At 49.5% G+C, this 16,588-nt stretch overlaps 1 protein-coding gene across 4 annotated transcripts in view; it reads left to right on the top strand.

Annotated features, from left to right (window-relative positions):
* The window catches only part of SRGAP3 (SLIT-ROBO Rho GTPase activating protein 3), a 126,815-nt gene that overhangs the window by 43,764 nt on the left and 66,463 nt on the right, over positions 1-16,588 (top strand). The window lies entirely within an intron of this gene.

Genomic DNA, 16,588 nt, shown 5'->3' with positions numbered 1-16,588 from the left:
AATTATTTACTCTGAAAAGGAGGAAAAAATTTCTACTTTGATAATTCAGCATCTTGACCAGTTTTTTAAGGTATTACGTGGTTGGCTTTTCCATATTGTTCGCAAAACCTTTGGCCAAAGCTTGTTAGAGACTGAATTTGAAGTGGAGACCTTAAGGTGAAGGTAAACTCATGTCACCATATGGATTTCAACTACTTGGTTGCTGGAAAATTACTCTTTGAAGTCCGGATCTGCAGCTGGACCAGGAAGCAGAGGTTCTGTCCATCAGCCCTGGTCTGTAGGCAAGACTAAAGCATGGTGGGACCTATGTCTAGAGCTGGACTCTGTGCCAAAGTAAATGTCTGTCCCTGCTTTTTTTTTGGTTGGGGGAGATGGGGCTGCAATGGACTTCTTGACAACTGCATGCTGGGGAAGGGGCAGTGGGGATGAGGATGAGAGGCGATGGCATGTGCAATGAAGTTGCATGCCGTGGCTGAGCTGGGAAGGTCAGAGCAGAGGTCTTTGGGTAGCTGAGGGAGGCTGGAGACTAAAGCGCACTGAGCATCTTGGTGAACGAAGCTGTGTTGCCTGAAAGGATGGTGTTACTGACTGGTGGAAGTGGGCTGCTCTCTGGGCTGGAAGTTCACTTCTTCCACCAAGTGACTGGGAAGATTAATGAAAAAATAATCAGCAGTTATTGAACCAACAGAGGTTTGTGCCAGAGGCACCTGAAGTCCAGGAGGAATCAGGAAGGTGGGATCCATGACTGCACAGAGTTTTGTGTGAGGTCATTGTCCAGCCTGCGCCTGGCCTTGGCATTGCTGCTGGCCCGGGACAGCTCGGCCTTTGGGCAAAGCGGAGTGGCAAGTCCCTGCTGGGACAGGACAGACACGGTGCTTTTCCTGATGGCCCAGTGAAAACCATGGGATCCTGTGTTCTCAGAACAGCTCTAACCTCTAAATGTTTCCAATGGGAAGTTTGGGTTCAGACATGTGGACTTGGCCATTCTTGCTGTCAATCCATCCTGTGTCATCATCCTGCCTCTGATGGAAGTGTCAGTGGGACTGGGATGCTTCTTCAGTTATTAGAAGATAAGGTATTAAATTACTAAATTCTACTGGTTTTCCTGTCTTCTCTAATAATGCTGAACATCTTGCCAAGTTCTTTAGAAAACAGTGTAGTCATCAGCGCATTGAATTCATTAGGGGTTGGCATTTAGACAGTGTGTGAGAGCAGCTGCCGCCCTATGGAAAAATTTGCAATACGTTCACCTGAGCACCAGTTTTGATTATGGATTTATCTGGATATTTTATGTCCACGCTTGAATTGGTCTTTCTTGTTAGAAAAGATATTTTGACTCTGCCATTCAGCTCTTTAAAATTTTTCTTTTTTTAAGAAACAATTTCCCTTTGCTAATTTTTATAGTCAGTAGGCAGTAGCAAAAGGGCTTTTTGTCTGTGATAAAGCCTAGCAGCCAGGTAGTGTGAGCTGTGCTGCTCCTGGCACCTCTCCTGGTTTCCAGCCCACTTCCATGGCATGGCAGCATTTCCTCCTCCGAGTGGGGCTTTCTCCTGGCAGCGGGTGTGTGTTCTCCTTGGTCTCGGAAAGGAGGGACCAGGGCATCCCCTGATGACACCTTGTTTCACGTGGAGAGGCTGCAGTCAGTGCTCCCAAAGCACGGGGGGCTGCGGGTGCCCAGCCCTCTGGGACAGTAGGCTTACGCTTCCCATCTGGCACCCACGTGGGGTTTGAACTTCTGTTTCTGTTTTTAAATTTAAACATAATTGCAACACACCATTATATTTGTTGTCAGACAGCCTTCATCCGTGGAAAATGTTGGTCTTGAGGCTGGGCTGAAGTTAAGAATAGACACTGTTTGGGTATCCTTGGTTGGTTGGCTTTTGGTTTTCCTCCCTTTCCTGCCCAAGCCGCGCAGGCTGTCCTGGCAGGGCAGAGTAGCCTGAGCGTGGGCATGTTGTGTGCAGAGGGAGGAAACGGGGTGCTTTGCTTCCCCTGAAACACTGATCTACCCTGCTGCTGGGTAGTGCCCCTCCGTGAGCCAGGCTGGCCCTTCCAGGTCTGCGTCCAGAGTCAGTTGTTAAGGGAAACGTGCCGTTGGTTACTCCTGTAGGTTTGGATGACAAAAGCTTATGGCAGATGCCGCCAGCTGAAGTGGCTGCTGTCATGTGTGGGTCAGAAGGAGAGGAAGCAGGAGTACGTGAGGAGCAATGTGTGAGATGCACTGCCGAGGCGGCTCTCGGCAGCAGAGCTTTGGCTCCTTGTTCTTAAGTGCTTGCCCAGCTTATTTTAATTATTTCAAGGCTTCGTTGTTACCACCTCAGCTTTGATCTTTGTTCTCAGATATCCAGAAGCTTCCTTTATCTTTCTTCACTCTCTGTATAAAACAAGGGGCTGCTCAGTAGCTTGTGTGAGGAGCACCTCCCCAGGTAAAGGTGGGTAGAGCATCTCCTGCATGTTTCAGGCACGTCTAAAAAGAAGCTTCGGTCTTGCTGCTGCTGCTGGTGAGCACTGTCACGATGGGGAGGAGAGGCTGATGGAAATAATTCTGTTGTTTTTGAAGGCTTCTTTCACCCTGTGAGCTGGATCGTGAAAGAGACTGGGCAGACCACCTCCGGGGACGTGGAGGGGTCTGCTGATAGTGTCTGGTATACGCTCTGCAAAACAGTTCAACTTTGGCCGCGCTGCTGCAGTCCCAGTACATTGTTTTGAGCAAAGCCTTGGTTTTTCAATGGTGCTTCCAAAGTGATCATGTTCTGAGTACGTGAACCGGGCCAGTTCTGCTCTCAGTTATTACTAGGTCTGGTGAGAGGGCTTACAGCTGCCGGGACTGTGGGTGAGATCATGGCTGAAGCTCATTCATTGCCTCAGGCAGGGCACTCACGTGGGACCCCCTTGCTGTGCCTGGGCTGGGGTCGCTGCACGCAGCCTGGGCACAGGGGGTGAGGTGGCATGGCACGGGCAGGGAGTTCTCCTCTCACCCTGCTGCCTCGCGGCTGCTTTGAGATGTTCCTGGAGGCCGTTCACAACACCTTTTGGCCCTAGGAAGAGGACATTGCCTAAGTCTTAAGCCAAATTCAGTGCTTTTGTAAGCATGGTGTTCTGCTTAAACCAGGACTAACTTGATTTGAGAGGTTTCTTGGGGAAAAGGGTGATGCTATGAAATTTTCAGCGTATAGGTTGGAAAAGTTGCTGTTGTGTCTGTCTTGTGGTTTGGTTTTTTTTTTTTCTTCTCCTTTTGTTCACAGCACTGCTGACTAATTTAAAAGCCACTGATGATTTTGGCTATAAGTTCTGCACAGCAGCAAATACCCGGGTGAGACAAACCTTGTGCCTGCATGGTGTCCTACAGCGGCAGCCTGTGCTGCCTTAGCAGTCACATTTTGTCTTTAATTATTCCATGGCAGTAGTCTTGTTTGTCATCTAGGAAGATATCTTGTGACCTAGAAAGATACGTGAGTTCTGGTGTATGTTTCTAGTGGGATGGAATTCCCCTCTTTGAAGTGCCAGTGAACAGTAAAATGGAAATAGCTGCGTTAGCTCCAGCCAGAGTGTGTCAGATCATAACCTATTTCTCATCACGTTTGCTCTACTCCTACATCTGCTTTTCTCATGAAGAATTCCTTACTAACTTACATTTTTAAAGTGTAGAAGAAAAAAAATTATTCAGTTGCTTTATTTTTTAAATATTATGGCTCTTTCATTTGCATTTTGAATTTTAACATGAAAATGGGAGGGGAATTACAGCATTTTGAGTTTGGCCTAACCTGCTGCCCTTGCTACAGTGGTTTCCTGAGAAGTGCTGGCTGCTGTAGCGTGACTGTCTGTGCCTCATTTAAGAGAGAGAAAAGGGCTGAGGGGGAAGGGTCTCTCATATTTGATGTGGAGCTGGGAGAGGCTGCCTCCACAGTGGAGCAACGTTTCTCCAGACCATTGTGCTGGTATCTGCTCTGAGCTCTCCAGGTTCTTCTCTCCTGGTTTCTGCAGGGGGGTGTGTGTGTGTGTAGGAAGAAGAGACTGACTTAGCTGGTAGGTCTGTTTCTGCTGGTGACATTTCACGTTAGGGTGCTGATGCTTGGGAGAGCTGGAGGGTCACAGTAGTGGACTCTTCAGCTTGCCTTGCTTTGCAGAAAGCTGCTGCATGTTGTCCCTGTGCAGTGACACTGGCTTTTCTGACAGTGAAAGCATGATCACCTTGCTGAACCCTTCTGACCAGTGGTTACTTATGTGGTAGAAAGCTTGTTCATATTGGGATACAGGAACCAGCAGATTTCATGAAAAGGATAATGCTTGCTGCCCTTGCTTCAGCTTTTGCGTGTGTTTGGCCGAGTTCCCATGGGGTCAGGAGGCCCCTGGTCTGCTGGGATTGCACCAGGATGCTGTTTTGGGAATGCAGTCTGGTAGATGGGATTTATGCTCCATGCAGATGGCTAGAAAGCCATTTTATAAACTCACTTTTACCCACACTCCACTTGGGCCCCTCAAAGGGGATGTATGCAGAGGTAATTCTGGTAGCTGCTGCTGTGACAAGCCAACCACGGTATGTTAATGGCGAAACCCTAATGAAGGAGACAGTGAAACACCACAGTGCACCCTGATGTGTGCCTGCTTGCCCTACAGCCTGCATGTACCTGTCTTGCTCAGGGCTGTTGTGCCCAGGAAAACGGCGGAACCAAGTTATTTACCCACTTAAGTTTTCTGTGAGTGAGTTGGGTTTCAGGGCAATCTTGTGAGAAACAAAATTTGTAGGTAGCTGGAGAGATCAGGAGGGAGAAAAATAAGCAGTAGTTAGCGTGTTCCAGTTGTGTTGTGGCCATCGTTGGTGGGAGAAGGCAGTAACCTCCTGCCAGGCTGCCACATTGCTGGGAGGAGAGGCTGTGGCGCTGGCATGGCCACTGGTGAAGCTGTTGGGACAATAGCTGTTTGGGCTATTGACGGGGTGTGCGGCGTTGGGCACCTGCCCTCTAGTATAACCGTGCACGGCTCTTGAGGGTACCAGCACAGCTGGTGCATTTCTATCGCATTGCTTTGGTTGGAACTAATTTGAAGGGAAAGATGCCGTGTTTAAAACTGTTTATGCAAATATCCATATAGAAATGGAATTTTTCTTCATGGCTTGATTGCTTTTTTCCTGCAGGCATGGTAGGGAGCCTGTCGTGCGCCAGGATTCTTGGTCCAGGCTTACAGGAAAGCCTGGGACTTGGCTGTGCCCCCTCACCAGGAGTGAGCAGGGGCTTGGGCAGGGGCCAGAAACTGCCTTGTTCAGCAGCAAACCGACAGCGGTGTTTTCCTGACCCCAGCTGCCCTGAGCTGCTAGTCAAGGCTTCCAAACCCCATGGCCCCATGCCTCCTCCTGGGGCACACTGCCCCCAGGCCCCCTGCCCTGGGCTCCCTCCAGGACAGGGGCTTTCCCAGGAGGGAACAAGTCACTCAGTTCAAGGTCTAATTTATTACACTTTCACTTCCTTTCTTAGGTTACAATTAAGAGGCTACCATACAGCCCAGCAAGGAACACCGTAAGGGCCCAGCCTGAGCTGTTCAGTGGAAGTGCCCTGGGTTTGGTGCTGCCGCCGGGAGCAGGCTGGCTCCTGATGCACACTCCCTTTGACTGCGGATTAAAGGCATGCGTAAAAAAACTATATGAAAAATGAAGACAACCTAGGTGGCATTGGCAGACTTGAGAGAAATGTTTTCTTCTCTTTCCTTTTTTTTTTTTTTTAATTAAATCTGAAACTTCTAGTTTTGGATAAAAGACTTGTCTTGTTCTTTGTTTTACTAAGAGCCAAATCTCTTGTCTTTTTCTAGACAGGGTCTTTAATATTGAGATGTAAGAGAAGGAGGGAGGCTTGTTTGCTTGCTTTGCGTGGTTCGCTCTGTGCCTTCCCTGAAGTTTTCACACCACCGAGGGCACCCTCAGGCTGGTGCTCTGGAGATCCATGCAGCTGGCAGCTCTGCGTTCAGGATGCTCCAGCCCTTGTAGCTCCTTGGCTGTTTAAGCTGAATAACGTCACTGTTGGGACCTGCTGAAGCCTGGGCCCGGATTCAGCTGTCACAAGAGAGGTGCTCCTCTGGCAGCACCAGCCCTTGATTCCTTGTGCTGCTGAGCCACATGGGTGACAGGAGCTGGCTGCGGAGCAGGGCGAGACAGGTGGATGAAAGCACCGTGCCGGAGGCGCAGGGGAGCGGGAGCATCCTGTGGGCATGTTGTGCCGTGTGGGCTCTCGGGGCACTCTGCCCTGCCTGTCTTCATACACACCTAACTGTGCAGGAGGCTGAGCCCCGCGTGTGGGGTGTTCTGGCCACCGCCTGGGCTGTGCTGGCAGCTGCCTGGCTTGGGGCAGGGGCTCTGGTCGGGGTAACAGCCTGCCTGGCATTTCAATATTGAATCCAGGCCAGTGGTGCATTAGATGTTTGTGTGTGAGGGTTCTCCCAAGGGAAGTGGTGCGTACTGTTGAAAAACAGGATGACAAAGCCCTAGAAAATACATTACGAGGTAATTCTGTGGCGAAGAGGGCTGGGCTTTTAGTGAAGACAGCATATGAATGGGCTGACGGGGGAAATAAAAGAAAGTGAGAGTCAAATGGCATTCTTAGTGTATTGCATATTTGTAGAAGAATTGGATTCCCCTCCGAGTCCAACTTGCCATGTTATATTTGCAATAAACTATTGGGTCTAATCCCAGTTGTGAGGAAAATAATGGCTTTTGTTGCCAAGCATGTTTTCTCACTTGTCACAAATCAGTAGGGTGAAACATATGTTAGAGGAACGGCTGTCCTAGGCTGCCCGTTTGGAAGATCAGTCGACAGCACTGTTGTCCTGGACAGATAATTCAGCATCCACAAAGCAGCTGCTCCTGGCGCAGCCAGGGTGGTGGGTGGGCGGCCCCCGAAGCCCTGGGCTGGGGGCTGGCAGCAGCAGGGCTTGCTCCTGCTTTCCCGGCTGTGTTAGTGGAAGTGCGCGGTACCCGGGGGGGGGGAGGAGGAGGAGGTCTCTGAAGGCTGCCATCCCAGCCCGTTGCTAGAGAAACCTCTGCTTTTGTCTGTGCCTGTCTGAGCAGCTGGAGGCAGCACCCTGTGGTGGGGGGCTAGCGAGGGGCAGCATGCCAAACCCCACATCGCCCCGAGGAGGAGGATGCTCGCTTGCAGGGGCCCGGCCACAGGCTGCAGCTGGGGGTGCTGGTGTTTGCGGGGCTCCTGGCTGGCTCGGCCGGCTGGAGCTTTACTGCATCCCCGTGTCTGCAGCTTCAGGCTTTCCTGCTTGCTGGAGTGTGCTTGGCTCCTGTAGTCTCTGTGTTTCAATTCAGACTATGCACCTTCACAAGTCTTGACTCTCTGGGATTTTCCATCACCAATTTTTCCTTGGGTAAAATTGGGTTTATTTAATAGGTCCATCTTACCCTTGTCATGCGTTACCCATATGTCAACTTTGCAACAGGTCCAGGGGCTGACCCTGGCTCCTGCACACAGCCTCACCTCTCTTCTGGCAACGGGCTCTGCTGGGACCCAACTGAGTTTTGGCTCCTGGAGTGAGTGCGTGGGTTGTTGTAAAGCCACAGTGCTAGGCTGCAACCGTCACATTGATGGTATGGCAGAAAAAGTGCCACTGTTCGTCTTGTGTGGCACTTTGACCTAAGATGGGACAAGCAAAAGTAAATGTAGCTGTGGAGCATCATACTTTCCACCACTTAGCTTGTGACTGCTTGGCAATTTTTGTTTGAGATGTTTTACTGTTTATGAAGCAAGGAATTTCTAGAGTAGCAGTACACCATGAGTCAGCACTGTACTTCTGCTGGTGTTGGTTTCCACTGGGTTTGATGCCAGTTAAGGAGCTTGGCCCTTATCAGCATTTGAGGTAAGAAGTATTGGAGCCAGAGGTTACTGGAAGAGGGGGAGACTTGCAAAATAACTGCTGGAGAACAAGATTGTCTCACTTGCTCCATTTATTGCAAAAGGATGAAATTCTAGCCCCATTGAACTGGTGGGAGTTTTGCCACAATCTCAGCTGGGGCTGGGGTTTCAACATGGCATTTGTAAATGCCTGAAATTTGGAGATTCTGCTGCCCAGGAGAATGTAAACTGTATGAAGACAGAAGGGATAAATAATAATAATGATAATGACACTGGTAAAAGCTGCATTGATCTAGTGGCATTAATTTAGACTTTGATTGTTATATTTAAAAAATGACACCATATGAAAAATATCCTTTAGCAAGCTGAGGGTGGGACTGGTTGAAGGAACAGCCTGTTAATAATGAACTGGAGATGAGCGTGCTCTGTGTATGTCTTGACCTCTCCACATAAGCATGTTACTTCTAATATGAGTGCTCAAATTGGCCATGGTTTGTACAAAATAATTCTGTTCTTTGTAAAACACTGCATCACCCTTGTTGTCAGAGGTATGCTATTTGGGTGCATGTAATCATTCTTGGGCTCTGTGCATGGCTGCCAGCATCGTCCTCAGTGGAGAATGGATGAGGTGCATAGCCTAGGAAAGGAAAAAATGAGACTTGCCCTGACCTGCTGGCCAAGATGTCAACATCAACGCAGACAACACTTTTCTGAAGTCTTGAAAAGCTTTAGGGGATTGCCTTTGCTTTACCCTTTTGCTGGCACACCAGTGAGTATCAGTTTCCAAGCCAAATGCAGAAGTCCCTCAACGTACGAGAGCTGGTCTTGCTGTGGTGGTGATCACATGAACTCCAGCATTTCTGAAGATCAGTGTTTCCAGAAGTTTAACAGAAGTGCCCCTGAGAGTCAGCTGAATGGGGCCCCTGCGTGAGCCACTGCTGCTGTGATGCGTGCATAAGCCCCCCCGGCACAGTGGGGGAGAGGGCTCAGCTGCAGCCGGTGGGCACGCAGAGCTGGGCACGGCGTGGCCGTCTGCTGTGGGCACAGGGCACTGTGGCTATCCAGGGCCAGTGGCCGTCGCGCTGGTTAGGAGGGAAGTCTTAGGTTAAGCAAGCAGCCAAAAAATACCTTTCCTTGGAGATCTTTCTGGCACTTTGTGCAATGGGCTTCTTTGTTGACACCAAACACTACCTTTACACTCTGACACCGCAGAGGCTGTTGCATGGTAGAAAACACTGTCTGAGCGACTGCAAATCTTCTTATATTGGAGGAGGAACAGGGCCTAGCATCACAAAACCCGTATGGAAAGAATTGCTTCCTCCGTGTAGCTCTTTACAGTTTGCTGCGGAAGCACGTTGTTTTGCTCCAAACCACGCACACAGAATTTCAGCCAGGCTCAGCATTCTACTTGGGTTGTAGTGACCATAATGTCAAAACATGCCACCTTTGAGCCCCCTGCCCAGTGGTGGGCTTGTAGGGCTGTCAGGGGCCGGCTGACCTGCCATCCCACCCAGCCATTGCCATGAGCAGCACCATGTTATTCACGGTGTTACTGACTGCCACTGCCAAAGTAGCTATGTCTTCTCCTGCACCTCTAGCTGGCTGACCCAGAATCTTAGCAATTCTTCCAATTTCTCATCTAATTTTCTTCATGGTGAGTTTACATCTATTTTGGCAGTCCTGCGGTTAACGGTTGGACTTGATCTCAAAGGTCTTTTCCAATCTAAATGACTCTATGATTCTAGTTTATGTGAATACTCTTTCTTCAGTTTTAAATTGCTCCTTTCTTGGTCTGCTCCCCTCCAGGCAGCAATTGTACATGCTCTCAGCTGTTGTTTTCCTGAGCTGGCTTTTGAGTAGCTCTGTCAAGTTTTGGGGTGGGTTTTGGGGTTGTTCGGGGTTTTGCTTGCAGTTTTTTAAATGTCGCCATTCATTTACAAACCTGCCAAAGGCTGATTGTAAAAGGTTTTTCTCATCTCTGTGCTGTCGCTAACATTCATGTACCCCTTGGCTGTTGGCGGTGGGAGGCTGCTGCTGGTGGGTTTATCACCGCTCGGGCACATCAGCCCATGCACAGTGCTCTGTGTCACGGGGCTGGCTGTGGCAGTCACGCTCACTTTCCTTCTGCGTGCCCTCTGTTGTGCTTGGAAGGGGTGTGAGCGTTCTCGGAGGTCCTTGGCTGACAGACCCGTGCTGTACCTGGGGTCTCGGGAGCCTGGATCGATGGTGGGGCTCTGCAGGGCCATGCTCCCCTGGTTGGGCTGTGCTAAATGTGGTCCTGTCATCCTGGCTGCCGCCCTGGTGCTGGAGTGTGTCTCCTTGGGCAGTGGGATTGCTGCTGACATCTCACGTGTCTGTGTGCGTGGCCTAAGAATAATGAGCAGTCATTGGCTGTGATATGGGCTAATTGAGTTGAAAATGTTTACAAAAGTCAAATCTCCAGACCTTCTGATCTCTCTCGGCTGGATTAGCAGTCCCACAGCCTGTCTTGAGTGTTGTGGCTCTCCTTGGTTTGCCAAGGAATTTTGTTTTCTTCAACATCCCTGCCGCTGTGCTTCAGAAGAGCTGAGGAAATCCTATCTCTTGCGTTTTCAACCTCTGGATTTGCATTTTAAATAAAGACTGCTCACAGTGGAAACTCCTTTCTTATGAACAGAACCAAACAAACTGAGAGGGGGGGAAAAAAAGCAGCAAACCTTGAAAGCCAGCTGCCCAGCAGAGCTCAAGGGTACTCAAAATTTTTAGCACCCTTGTTTGCAGAACAGCTTGCTGTGTTGTTCTCCTTTGTCACTGTTTGTGATTTCATGCACTTTGAATTAAATCGTGGGAGCATTTCAGACTAACTACTGCTGGGAATGTGACCAGCTACACAATTTTAACGTTTTGCTTTCTGCTTTTTGGCAAGTGCTTTCAGCTCTTCCTAAAGCAGTTTGGTAGGTTTTTGTTTATTGGTTTCTACTGAAAGTTTGTATAAATTCTAAGTTCAGAAAAACAAATTGCGAGGTGGCAGTCTTCCTTGCATGGGCCTGCAGCATTTCTGTTCATATCCTGACAGTGCTGGGCAGAAGGCAGAGTGGGAGAGTTTTCCTGGTGAGGTTTGCTCTTTGTGGCAAGGAGCTGATTTTTAATCTAGCAAGGGAAGCTTGCAACATGGGATATTAAAAAAACTTATATCCTAGTTGAACCAAGGAAGGGTCTGAGCCTAGTTTGGGTCATTTCTCAGAGAAACCTTTAGCAGTTGCGGAATAACTTTGTGATGCTCTCCGAGGCATCCCATTTACTTTCCCTTTCCCAGATTATTTTTATTCAGTGTAAATACGGACCTTCCACCGTTACGTGAATTCCAGGAGTTGCCAACCTGTCACCATGTAACTGTCCCCTAGGCAGGTTTTTTCGGCTTTGAGCACACCTGCTGCTGGAGAGCTGGAACGAAGGGGTTAGTCCTTGAGCGATGGTGGGCATCCATCAGGTTTTTAACAGCCTAGCTCTTTTCTTTATAGACTTTACTGTAGCCCAAGGAAATGTGAACTCTTCTGTTCCCAGTTGCCTGTGCTTTGGGCTTGTGTCACTCCAGTAGTTTCTAAAGGTGGTTCTCCGTGAGGCACGTCAGTGGAGTGCCTGGAGATGACTCCCCTCCTGCCAATTACAGAAGCACGGTTAGTGATCTCTTCCCATGAATGTCCTCTGCTTTCTAGCTGTGTCTTCCAGATTTTAATGTTTTTGGGGTCAGGTGCTGAAGAGATACTTGTCTAACATGGAAAACATAATTTGCACTTGGTTGAAGGTTGTAATTAAAGGCTTGTTAATTCTTTCATGACGGACAGGGCTGATGCAGCTTGTGCTGATATGGCCAGAAAATTGCTTGCAAAGTGCTGGTAAAGACAGTGCAGGTTTTGGTCTGGATTGTCAGCTGGTGCCTGCCAGGGTGTCAGCCCAGATGTCAGTAGAGGTGTGTTGGGTTTGGGATCACTGGGGATCTGCTGTCTCCATCTCCAGTGCGTGAGCAGGCCGGGTTAGAGGGAGAGGGGCAGGGTGGAGGTTGTTGAGATCAAACAGCAAATGGTGGCTGCTCCGTTGGTGGGGCTGATCTCTGGCTCCACCGTGCAGGCGGGAGAAAATGGATGTCCTCCGGCTGCTCCTGCTGTTCCCTAGGCAGCGGGCATGAAGGGCAGAAGAAGGCTTTTCTGCCTGCCTGTATTTTTTCATGGTTATCTGAAAAGGCTACTTAAGAGCAAGTTAATTTTAATTGAAAGGAGGGTGCCTCTTAAATGCAGCAGCAAAGTAATGATGGAAGCAGGGGAGCGACAATGCAGGCACTGTCGGGGGCTGTGTTTGTGAGCGGCTGGCTCTGAGACCTCTGGAGCCCTGAAGAATGTTGTTTTTTCTGTTATTGTTCCTGTCTTTGCATTAATCATACCAGCAACCCTTAATTTTGTTTTCTATCACAAACCTTTTCCATTTAACATGCAGCAGCAGCTCCTGAGGTCAGTGGCCATCTCCTTTTGTTTGTGTGACCGCTGGTAGCGGAGTGGCTGTAGGGTCACGGCTGGCAGGCTGTATGTGCCCGGAGAGACTGTCCTTTGCCTCCTACGCGCGTATGTGGAACTGGCCTGGCTGAACTTCTGCAAGGAGACTTGAAAGTGTAAAAGCAACACGTTACGGGAGGGGAGAAAACAAAGAAATTCTGTTGATGAAGGTCAACATGTGCCTTGCTGATGGTGCCCGGATGCCCAAGAGTGTCCTCTCCAGCCGGTGGGACTGACGTGCCATTGTTGAGTCCTCCTTGGTACCAGGGCTCTGGGGTGAGCAGCACACATGGGAGGATGGGCAAGGGGGAGCTGGGTCCTGGCGAGTCGGTGCTGGGCTTGAGAGCGCACAGCACGTCACACGGGCAGGTGATGGAGACCCTCACCGAGCCCATGGTGAAGGTAGCTGGCTGCAGGTCCCACAGGCACAAACTGCGGATTCCTGTTATGTGGAGAAGGGGGTGGTGAAAGCTGCAGAGCCTCGGTGAGTCTCTGCGTTGCTTGCTGCTGTCTGCACTGCCTTAAATGACCCCCGTAAGAGCCAAGAAGAAATCTTTGTGCCACATACAAAGATCAGGCAAGCAGCAGTCACTCAGATCTGGAAAAGAATAGGAAGAGATAGGAAATGTAAAAGATTGGAGAAGCATTATGGTATTCCTTGTGCTTCAGTGCACTGTCGGGGTGCTAAGAGCTGCACTGGAGACCACCTCGGGTTGTAATCCCCTGTGAAAAGGGAGCTAGAGACCAAATCTGTGTTTTTAAATAAAAATCTGTATTAAACTTGCTCAGGAAAGCAGAGCTCTGTAAAGCAAGCCTTGCGTTGGCACCAGCAGGAGTGGGAATGTAAAATCCATATGGGATGTAATGAAATTTCCACTGACCTTGTGTGGGAAGGAAATTTGTCAGCAGGGGAATGTGAAGGTTTTAAAAATGTTTCTTTATGAAACTGGTACCTTTGTATCCTGTAGGAACATAGCAGTGGGTTTTTAAGAGGCTTAATTCAAAGGTGGTTACTCTTTGCCACCCTCAGCTCCAGTGAATGCCGTCGTTAACCGCACAAGTTGTGTAAGGGGGAAAGTGCTTGCCTTCAAAAGCCGGTGTGCGTGAAGCAGCACTGCAGCGTGGCAGGCATGCCGTGCCCTGGGAAGCTGCTGTGAGGAGCGAGCGGTGGATGACAGCACCAGCCTGCCATCTCGCATCCCGGCTCTGCTCGGGTGGAAAGCAAGGGAGCTGTCAGAAGCCATGACTGCGGAGGTGGTTGGCTCCCGTTGATCCCACAAGGCATCGCAGCTCTTGCACAACAGCGTCCCTGAAGAGCAGTCTCCCTGATGAAATCAGAGCTGCGGTGCTGCATACGTGTGATCTTTCCTGAAAAACAGCCGAGGTTTACAGAAATGCTGGAGTCCCAGCTACCAAGGACTGGACCAGCTTTCAGGTGTGATAAGAGTACCGCTTTCTGGAAGTTCATGCAGCTTCTCCAGGCATTCCCACACATCTCTGTGGCAAAACCAGGCTAAATATTGCTGTGTGGCATTAAAGCATCCTTCCTCTCTCCCCAGAGAAAGTGCCATTGCAAGGGGAGCAAATCTGTTTTCTGTGTCTGAGCGCAGACATGAAGAGGAGGGGATGGAGAAGCAGTGTTGTTTGTGAGGTGTGCAGCTCTGTTGAAGCATGGTGCTGGATACCATAGGAATGGGATACTGCTTGTTTTGATGCAAGAGTAAAGACCAAGACACTCTGATACCAGTCATTCGGAGATCTCATTTGTGATGAGAATTTCTTTTTCTCAATTCTTTTTGTAGCCCTTTTTTTTCTTTTTTTTTTTCTTGTTTTCTTTTTTTTTTTCCTTAAAGGGTATTTCTGGCATTATATGTATAGTGGAATTGTCTTTCCTTTCAGGGTGTTCTGCAGCTCAGCTGTGAATGAGGGCTGATGTCTGTGTGTAGCAGATGCCCAGAGTCACAGGGGAGCCCTGACCATCCCTGCTGCACATCTCCCTTTCTCTTCTGCCTGGGGCCTTGGCCCTTCTGGCTCCTGTGTCCAGCATCCTTGTGTCTGCAGATGGAGGATGTAGGATAGAAATGAGTTATAGAGCTTTGGCTGCTGCAGGGATGGTTACACAGTTATCTAGGCAGACTTCAGGTATGGAAGCTGCATTGCTAGTGGCCAAGTGCAGTGTGTTGAGTCCCTCACCAAGGCTGTGTATGTGCTTCAGATGCATTTTTATGAACAATTGTCCTATCCTCTCATAAAACATCAAGAACATAAAGGAAGTGTTGTAAAAGCAATGCCCAAGGAGGATCCCACATAAGGTGACTGATTAACTTTGGAGCTTTCAGCATTCGTTGCTTCCAAGGAGTTTTTGTTTTTAGGTGACCTTCATGCAGCCTGTGGCCTCCAGTCCCATTACTGCCATCGTTAAATTACACAGTAATGAGATTGCTGCAGGTGGTCTTATTCCTGCAGCTCTCTGCGTTCACCTATCAGGCTGCGTGTGGCTCAGTCTTGCATGGTAGTTGTTCTGTAAAGAAATGTTGAAAAATAGCAGATTGCCAGATTCCTGTAATAGCAATTTTAACGTCCTTCACGTGGGATTCTCACAAATGTAGAGAGCTTGAAATTGTCCATAGATCTTTTGTGATGTCAGTCAGTGCTTTGCATCATCATTACGTAACAATTTATTAATTCAGCATCCAGTATGGAGTAGTGGTTTTCTGGATAGGGCCTTGCTGTAGCTGCAGAGTTGTGGGACAGCCTTATGCTGGCAGGCGACTGGTAGGGCTAGCCTGCCTTCTGCGCATATATATGTATATGCATAGTGAAGATTATTTCAAGCATTGAAGTGACACTGCTCTATTGTCTTCGTTCAGGTCATTGAGCTTCCCGATTACGGTGCAGTGATTTCAAGTGCGTGTGCTCAGGCAGTACAGGTATTTTTAGTTTGCTATCGTTCTTGTGGGTAAGTTACCATTTGTTCTTAGCATACTTTTGCAGAAGGAATGCAGGATGAGGTCTAGTCCTCTTGCCAAAGAGCTCTACCAGTTTTAGGACTTTCTTCTTAGTAGAGGCTGAACCCTCCTGTCATGTAGGCCGTGACAGTTAATGTGCTGCAGCCTTGCAGCAGAAGTTTAAGAAAGCAGAGCTCCTGTTGTGGCAGAAAATCCAGGCAGAAGATCACCCAGGAAGCTTGCGATTGCAGTCCGTTCCTGGTGGCTCTTGCAGGTGGCCAAGTACCCTGTCGCAGTGTGGGAGGGCAGGCGAGGGCTCTGCGGTGCTGGCTGTGCCCAGGGTTCCTGCTCCAGTCGCCAGCAGCTGGAGTCCCCTGGGAGCCGCTGCCTCCTCTGCCTGCCGGGAGCCCGCTGCAGCCCACCATCCTGTGGCATGGTGGAATCCCCGAGCTGCATGGAGAGGCATGCACCCACTAATATCAGTCATCTTCCTTTCTCCTGTTGCGTCTGTGGACCTCTTGGCTGATAATAGAGCCCAAAATCTTCTGGGGAAAGAGAACCTGGGGCTGCTCAGCTTGGTGACCCTAATGCATAGCTTCTCCAGTAACCACCCGTGGTTCTTCGGCGTGTATGTGCACGTGCATCTTCTCTAGTGATGTATGGAGTTTGGGAGTTACTCATTAATGTGTTGTAAGACCATAAGGTGATGGAGGGAAAGCTGTGATCTGTGGCCTGGACGCTGTCTGAGCTGGGATGTGATGCTGATTGAAATGCTAAGCTTTGGTGCCACCAAAATCATGCTCTTTCCCCTCTTGCTCTCGCGCCCTCTGTTGCCGCCCTACCCTTGCCTCCCAGAAAGGGCCAGAAGTTTGTATATTTATAAATCAGCCAAACTCTGTGTTTCAAGAGCTGCCTGCCAGCTTACATCAGGTGTGGGTCTGGTCCTTCATGTTAAAAAAGAAACGGCTCCCTGAGCAGTGAGCACCTGTAGTGGGGGCTGGGGGTGCTGCGCGCGCAGGGAGCGGCTGGCCGGCCCCAGGGCTCCTGGGTTGAGCACAGGATTTGCCCTCTGGGTTGCACTGCTCTGCAGGACCATGCAAGGAGGCTGTAGGATGCTTGGGCAAGGAGCAGGTGGAGATGGGTCCTCACCCCCGTACTTGGTGGGGTGTGGAGCTTGAGGGGATCTAGGCACCAATTTGGAAAGGAAAAAGTAGTGTTGGCATGGAAGGGAGGGAGCTGAATTGGTGGTGGTGCTGTCGCTGCTAGCGTT

This window comes from Falco cherrug, chromosome 4 (genome assembly GCF_023634085.1).
Source record: "Falco cherrug isolate bFalChe1 chromosome 4, bFalChe1.pri, whole genome shotgun sequence".
Classification (NCBI taxonomy): Eukaryota; Metazoa; Chordata; class Aves; order Falconiformes; family Falconidae; genus Falco; species Falco cherrug.
The sequence above is the reverse complement of the archived record's forward strand: the minus strand, read 5'-3'. Positions and strand labels throughout refer to the sequence as shown.